Source organism: Pteropus alecto, unplaced genomic scaffold (assembly GCF_000325575.1).
Source record: "Pteropus alecto unplaced genomic scaffold, ASM32557v1 scaffold113, whole genome shotgun sequence".
In the NCBI taxonomy this organism is placed as follows: Eukaryota; Metazoa; Chordata; class Mammalia; order Chiroptera; family Pteropodidae; genus Pteropus; species Pteropus alecto.
The window spans coordinates 1,170,093-1,178,610 of record NW_006433949.1 but is presented as its reverse complement, the minus strand read 5'-3'; the positions used below and the strand labels follow the sequence as shown (position 1 = coordinate 1,178,610).

At 49.5% G+C, this 8,518-nt stretch overlaps 1 pseudogene; it reads left to right on the top strand.

Moving 5' to 3' along the window:
- Window positions 1-951: 951 nt before the first annotated feature.
- On the top strand, window positions 952-1,074 carry LOC112477307 (annotated as a pseudogene).
- Window positions 1,075-8,518: the final 7,444 nt, after the last annotated feature.

Sequence of the window (8,518 nt, the reverse complement as noted above, 5' to 3'; positions counted from 1 at the left end):
TAGGATACAGAGGTTTACACATGTACAGATAAAGCTATAATAGCTACTTAGTGCTGAGTACCTAAGAAGGGCCAGGCACTGGGAAGTACTCAGCACTGAGCACCTAAGAAGTAGGAGGTTTACATGCAGCATCTCAATTGCCAGAGAAGCCTTTGGCATCGGTATCACCATCCGATGCACGGAGAAACGCAGACCTGGGAAGTTAAAAGAGCAAGGTTTATAGAGCCAGGATTCAAGCCCGCTCTGCCTCCGAAATCCGTGTTCTCTCCATCGTACTTTCTGCCTCTCTTCATTCGCCTTTATTAATCGTCTTGGTCAGATCCTCTGTGTTTTTCCTGCTACCTGACTGATCCATCAAAGACTGAGAGCACTGTGTTAAGAGCGTCCCACTCCACTGATTTGGGTGACAACCTAGCCTATGGACTGGCCCCTCCCTGGATAGCACTAGGGAAATCTGCCTCAGCCCCCAAAGAAAGAGAAGGCATTCGTCCCCATGAAGATGGCGTCCGGGGACCCCGAGGGCCTTGGGAGTCTTTAGATCAGTGGTTCACAACTGGGAGTGATATTTGCTTCTGGGATGGGAGAGGGGCATTTGACAATGTCTGAGGACATTTTTGGTTATCACAACTAAGGAACACGGCACTACTGGCATCTCGTGGGTAGGAGCAGGGACGCTGAGAAACGATCTACAACGCACGGGACAGTCCCCACCACAAAGAATTGCCTGGTGCGAGGTTGAGCAACCCTGTTTTAGATGAAGGGCCAGCCCCTGTGGGGTCGTGTGCCAGGGGAGAAGGGGCAGAGAGAACTTGGGGATGAAAAGGGACCGATCTTTTGGGTTCTTACTCGGGATCGCCAAAAGGCAGTCATGTCCACTTAATGGGAATCAGGAAGCGAGCCCTTTCTTCTGAGCTTAAGAGTCTAGCTCTTAGGTTATAAGAAATGGAGGCAGTCTATGGCCATGCCACCCTGAACAAGCCCTATCCCGTCTGATCTCGGAAGCTAAGCAGGGTCGGTCAGGCCTGGTTAGTACTTGGATGGGAGACCACCTAGGAAGACCAGGTGCTGTAGGCATAAAAAATAAAAAATAAGAGATCGTACGCTGACAAGGTCCTTGCAATCTGTGAGGTCAACCAAGGGTTGCCTTGCTTTAAATAGATAGATAGATAGATAGATAGATAGATAGATAGATAGATAGATAATAAATAAAATTTTTTAGAAATGGAGGCATGGCGAATGGGGGTTTGTAATGTCCACAGGTTTTAAATGTTTCATTTACAGTGGTGTCACCACAGTCTCCACTCCGCCTACCATTTATGACAATGCCACCTCTAGTGGGCAGAGAGCTAACTCCCCTGCAGTGATGGGCCTAGGTCTGGTGTTGAGGTGCGATTTCTAGGAGCCTGCTTCAGCTACTTCAGAGGAGGAATTGTCTTCTCGGTGGAGCATTTTAAGTGCTGAGTAACTTGGTTCATTGATAATAATACAGAAATTTGTTGAGTTCTTCCTACATGCCCTGAGTACTTCGCCTCTTCCATCCTCATAACCGCATTTGGAGGCAGGAATTGCCATTATGCCCATTTTACAGATACGTAAATGGAGGCACAGGGGAGTTCTGTAAGCTCCTTGAGGTCACTCAGCCAGGGAGTGGCACAACCTGGATTCGAACTTAGTCCAGCTGTCTCCAGACCCCACATCCCAAGGCCCTGCACCCACTTACCTCTGTAATTGTTATTTACCAGCGAGTTTTAGCTCTGCGTTTAGAAATGCAAGACCTTAATTGAGAATGTCATGTGAAGGAAATGGATCTGTAATTGATCGGGGGATATTTGGTTTCCAGACCCACTACTCATTCAGACTCCTCTTTGCCCCTCCATCTCTCCAAAGTGGCGAGGAGTGATTATCCATCTACAGAGTATTTGCATCGCTATTCAGCTGATGGTGCTTCGATGAAATGAAGTCTGAAGTGTCCCTGTTCTGACTCTCACGTATCCCCTCTTGATATCCATTTTTGTTCCTTATTATTTAGTTTCAAGATCATGAGTGTCTCCATCTTTTTCTTCATCTACCTTGGACCAGCCATTGATTGGCCCATGGCAATTTCATCCACGATATCACTCACGCTACAAACAGATCCAAGAACGAGCTTTTGCAGACCCAAAACCAGCGGGCAAGATGTTCAAACGGTGTGGCCCATGGGCCTAAATTCCCCCCAGAAATCCCAACTCCATACATGGCTTAGTCTTAGGGATTGAAGAATTTTGATCCTTTGTCCCACTCAGCGAAAGAGACTTTGATTGGCAGAGCCAGAGCTGGATGAGAGGGAGTTCTTAAATCAGAGCCTTCATGCCAGAGCATGTGAATACATAATCTCCCGCGTGTGCCAGCATCCACAATACATCATCATCCATAATCGTAATATGGTGTCATATATCACCTGCTCATAATAAATAGCATATCATCTGCTCATAATATTTTATCATATAATATCATGACATCTGCTCACAACATCATATATTATGTGATCGACACTCAGCAGCATTTCCCCCTAGAAGGAGATCCTCAGATACATTTGTTTGGAAAAAAAAAAAAATGTAAGTGCCACTAACTTTTGTTAGGAAGTGTGGAGTTTTCCACAATTGCTGGAGGCTGCCTTGAATGAGTCTGAAAGACTCCAATCCAACGTTGCCTGAAGCTCCTCATCTGTGACACGTAGTCTCGGCTGGACAAACAGAAAGGCCATTTGCCTTCATATGCTCAAATCCTGTGAAACCATGTATAGATATCACTTACCTCGTGTGAATGTTTTAACACATGGCCCTAAAATTCCTTGATGCCTCTCCATTGAGCAGGAGCCATCATATCCTTCCTTTTCAGTCTGGGTGGGCATATGACTATTTCGACCAATCAGCTATGGCAGAGGTGATGCTGTGTGACTTCCCAGACTTGGTCATGAAAGGCCAAGCAGTCGGCCACCATGTAAGAGAGAAGTCTGACTACCCTGAGGCCACCATGCTGTGAAGGAGCCAGTCATCCGAGGAGGCCACGTGCAGATGTTCCTGTGGATACATCTTCCCTTCGATCACCCCAGTCCAGGCTCCAGACGTGTGCGTAGAGAGATACTTCTGGATGATTCTAGCCCCCAGCTCCTGTGTTTTCTCCAGCCTTCAAGTGTCCCCAGCCAAGGTTCCAGACAGTATAGAGTAGACACAAGCCACCGCTACTGTGCCCTGTCTGAATTTCCATTCCTCAGAATTAAGGTTTAAAAAGAGCCGTCCAATGAGATGCTCAGATTAAGTGTTTCTAAGTAGAAGAGAGAAAGTCCCCCAGTTCCGTAGGCAAAGCGCAGCTCGAAATGGCAAACATGCAAGATGCAGACCTTTCCAAGTGTCCCTCAGGGGTCAAATCGCCCTTGGTAGTGAACCACTATTTTGTCCTAAAAATTCAAAGACTGATAACACTCTGGTTCAGACCACGCCCCTCCTCCCTTCGCCTGGGCGGACTGGGCATCTGTCAGTCAACACCTTCTCCTCCTAGGGTCTGCGTGTGCCCCGGTGTGAACTCCTGGGTGAGCGTGTATGTGTGTGCGTGAGGACTACGTGCACGTTATTCCAGTAATTCTTTTATCTTCTTCTTACACCCTGGGCATTATGAACATTCATCAAAATAATTGACGCGGATGAAATTAGCACTTCCTGCTATGTCGGGCAGATAAACTTTGCTGAATATTGATTTCACACAAAGAAAATGACATGTGCTTAGGCCTAACCCTTTATCTGGCCGGGCCAGGAAAACCCAGCAGGAGGGGGACGGGGCTGGCCGCTGCCGGTGGAGAAGCGGCCATAAGAATTACTTTTATCTCTTCTTCCACAAGAAGACAAGGGAAGATAAGGAGGCAGAGGGAAAGCAAGCACAGCCCTGGGCATTGGGGAAATCTGCAGAAGGCATGGGACGGGGCAGCACTCTGGGGACAAGGAAGACCAGAGCTGATAAATTCAGAAAAGGACCGTGGAGTGGAACGGGAACTACAGGACGGTGCTGGGGGCGGGGCGGGGCTGTGGGGGCAGCCAGTCTTGGGTTCAAATTCTGTCCCAGTCACTAAAACAGACGATTAATCATCCTGGTTAGCCAGGACTGAGGGGTGGGTTTCCTGGGGTGCAGGAATTTCGGGGCGGGCAGTCTCAGTTAAGTCAGGATGCTGCTGTATGATTTGGGACAATGGGTCCTTAGTTTCTTCATCTGTAGGACTGAGAAGGATGAGACCTGCCTGTCTGGCCTGGAGGAGGGAGGTGAAAGCCTCCTGGAGGTGTGCAATGTGGAGCCTCCATTCAAAACAGGGACCATTCTGGACCGAAGCCACCTCCTCCCAGAAGCCCACTCTGACCACCCCAGCTGGCAGAGACCTCGGCATACCGCAAAGATTCACAGCACCTCTTGCCTGGATCACTCTGGGAGCGTGAGGGGGTGTTCGTGCAAGGCCAGGAGTGTCTTGGTTCTCTCCACAGCCACTCAAGGCCTGGTCTGGGGCAGAGGGGACTGACTGAGTGTGCTGGGGAGGACAAATTTGCAGGCAGGGACCCACAGCTTCCTCCCCACTTTCTTCTCTCTAGTTTTAAGCTTGATTGGGATGTAATAAAACATCGACAACGCCTATCATTCATCGAGCCCTTTCTGCCAGTGTGATGTTTTCTATTCTCATTTAATTCTGGAAACAATACCAGGACAGTATTCTCATTTAACTGATGAGGAAACTGAGTCTCAGAAAGCAGAAGTGACCTGCCAGAGGTCACACAGCCAGAGCCCTAATGACCACTCTTTAGAGGCCACCATAGGAGGCAGCCGTCATGACCTAGAGAGACCAACTGGCCAGGGTTCGAGTCTTCTTCTTGTCGTATCCCAGGTGACCTTGCAAGAATCCCTCAACCTCTCCGAGTGTCTATTTCCTTACCTGCAAAATGGGGGTCACCTCCCTCCCTCCCTGTTAGGGAGGATTCAGGACCAGAGGTGAAGTGCCCAGTATAGCGTCAAGGACAGAGAGGGGCACAGCGATTGCAAAGGGATATATCAAGTGCCATTGTCGCCGAGGTAGGGGTATTCGATGGTCAGAAAGCTGGATCGGGGTCTCATCCAGCATTCCCTCTGCAGAGCAAAGATAGGGTCCAATCATTCCTCATGCCCTTCTGGCCTGGCTAAGTCTTGCCCTTGACACTTTGGGGGCAAACGGCCTATACGTCAGCCAGACTCAAGTTCAGCCACTGGCACTGGGTGGCGGCCCCACCCCCTGGCCATTCCCCACTCCGTGCCAAAGCCTCCCGTCCCAACAGGGGGCCGTGGGGCTTCGGCTAATTGCAAATCATTTCTCAGGGCCCCCTACTGTTCAGCTAAATTCACTGGAACTAATGTGTCCCGAAACAAATTTCACAGAAGAGCCAGCGCAATTACATGATGTCTAGGTCCCCCTCCCCACCTCCCCCACCAGAGGCTCCAGCGGGCTGGGGGCAGAGGACCACATGGAATGGGGCAGGGAACACGGATGCAGGGCGTCTTCCCAGGGCCCAAACCCCTCCTCCATCCAGCCCTCCTCAGTGTATCTTCTGCTCCTAAATCTTAGCACCACTAACTCCCTGCCAAGCATCACGCTTCCTCTGCCCTCCTCCCTCAGCATCTCCACTGTATCCATCCCTGAGCTTCGGACCCATCTCCATGTAGTGAATAAAGCAAGCACTGGCTCTGCAATCAGACAGACTTGGGCTCCGATCCCAGCTTCAGTATTTATTAGCTGTGTGTCCTCAGCAAAGTCACTTAACCTCTCAGAGATTCAGTTTCCTGGCCCCTCAAATGAGGACACCTTTACTTGGCTGGCATCGGCTATTGTGACATTTGACCAAATGACAGAGGTAAGACATTTGGCATGGGTCTAGGACGTCGTAGGCCCTCCATGAATATTGATCTCGTCTGGCACCTACTTCAATATGATCCTTTTGAGGTGATCAAAATCAATTCAAAACAAGAGGAATCAGAAAGCAGAGATCCAGTCTTACCTCCCCAAACAAGGCACCAACACATCCCATCTCTCTGCCTACGGTTTCCCCATTTCATCCCAGCTCACCCTTCCAGACCCCATCAGAATAACCCCCTCGTTCCTCCAGCATTTCCCATGAGCCCCTCCGAGAGCCTTTTTTTCATTCTGCAGCTCTGCTTTCTTAGTTGCCTGAAGTCATTCATAGAACCGTGTGGCCAAGATGGCTTGTGGGAACTGTTCAGGCTAGTTGCTGGTGACCATTTTTCCGTCATGGGACTCATGACAAGCAGGCCCAGATTCTGCAAAGGAAAACAATCATTTGCCATCAGGATCACCAGCAATAGGACCTCAATGAAGGTTTCCTGGAGCTGTGGCAGAGTGGATTGGGCGGAGGGTCACCTGTCACCTTGGGGCCAGTTGAAAGCCCAGTCCTTTGCCTTCTGCTCACAATGGCACACCTGCTTGCAAGACTGTCCTACATGACCAGATTCGTGCCGCATCCTATTTTTCAAAAGTTAGGAAACTGCTCACTCACTTATAACTTAAAATACACCTAGGACAAGTGCACTGAAACATCGAAGTCCTTTGATTCATTTGACAAATACTAATCAAGCCAGGATGGGTAGAAGGCGCTGAGATGCCAACCGAACAAGACGGACCCGGTCGTTTTTTTTTGGCAAACGATCTGGTGGGAAGGACAGACACAAAACAAGCAAAGACACAAGACAGTAGCAGATAGTGCCAAGTACAATTAAGATAATAAAGACTGGAAGGATATAGTCAGCACTAGAGGTCTAGTAGATTGGGTGGTCATGAGATGGTGACATTTCAACGGGGAACTAGTGACAAGAAAGAGCCAAGGTGGCCTGGGGTCAAGTGTCCTGATAAGGACCAGCAAGTGCAAAGGCCCTGAGGTAGAAATGAGCTGGACCGGAGTTGAGCGAGCAAGACAGGAAGTGCGAGCCAATGAGTTGGGCCAGGTCACATAGAGACTGAGGGCGAGGGGAAGCCACTGGAGAGTTTTATGCAGTGGAAACTAATTCTGGAAAATCCTGTGGCTGTGACATGGAGAAGGGGTGGAAGGGAGGAGCATAGGAGAGGAAGCAGAAAGGCCAGTGGGGAGGATGCTGCCCAGGGAAGCGATGTAGGGGTCCTGGCCTAGGGTAGAGGTGGGTCACTGCAACACACGACCCGGTTCAATCATACAAGTGGGGAGACTAGACTCAGAGAGAGGAAGCCAGTCAGAACTGGTGGCTCAGAACTCTTGTCTCAGGCCAAGCCCCGTTTCATTTCACCACCATTAACCGCCCCATAGGGAAGCCAGGCAGAGAGGTCCCCAGCTAAGGTTTGCACACTTCCAGTATTAGAGGACTCACCACTTTAAGAATCTCTGTAGTGTAACCTTTTGTGATGAGAATAATCACCCCTAATTTATCTGCTTCATAAGTTTGGTAGTACTGTTCTTTCAAGTACTGTGAGTATATCTGTATTCCTGTCCAGAAATAAAATACTGTTTTTAAAAACTAACTTGCTCCTGAGTGTCACTCTTTCAAGTGAGTGAGCACCTTTGGGAGCAGAGGCTGTGTGTGTGAGTTGCCTCTGTGTCCCACTGGCAAACAGGAAGCCTATTCAATATCAAAAGCAATAGGAAGCAGCAATGATCCCACGCTTACTACGCGCTCAGAGACGTGCCAAGTCCTTTCATTACTTTTCATTGAATCCTCATGATACAGAATGAAGTGGGCTTGACCGTTGTCCCCATTGGACAGATAGGGGAACTGAGGCTCAGAGAGGTGAAGTCATTGACTCAGTGTCACACAGCCTTCAAAAGCCAGGACTCACACCGGGAGACAGTGAGATTCATGTTCTGAAATTCTCGAGTTTTTCTGAGACAGGAAGAAAGGAAAGAGGGAGGGGAGAGGGAAGATAGGAGGAAAGAAAGGGAAAGAAGGAATATTTTGAGATAAAATTCAGTTCTTTACGGAGACGTCTCAGCTGTGGCTGCTTGAGAACTGGCCTCTGCCACTACACAGTTTCTGGCACTCGAAATCTCTTTTCTGCCTTGAACTGGCTGTCATTTGTGTCCCCAGCCTCTCTTCCAGTGAGTTTACTTATTCCTTCTTCCCCAACATCCCCGCCGGGGAGTAGGGCTGGGGGGTGGGGGGGGTGGTCACTGAGAATATATGTACACATATGAGTAGGTTGTCTTCCTGTGACCCCACCTGCCCTTGGCTAAATGAATGCAGTGTCAGCCCAGATAATTCCAAAGCTATAAAGATGATATAAAAAAAAACGTGGCGGGGGAGGAGGGGTCGGTGCTGGGGAAGGGAGGTGGTGGAGGAGGAGATTACAAAAAAGAGGATGAGCTGTGCGGCTCTGCTCCTTATCTAACCTGCAGCAGGCCTGGCTGGGGGCTGTCTCTCTCCAGGGGGAGGAAGCTGTACAGTTACCCAGACAGCGTGCCCCCTCCACAACCCCGCCCCCTGGTCCCCCCAC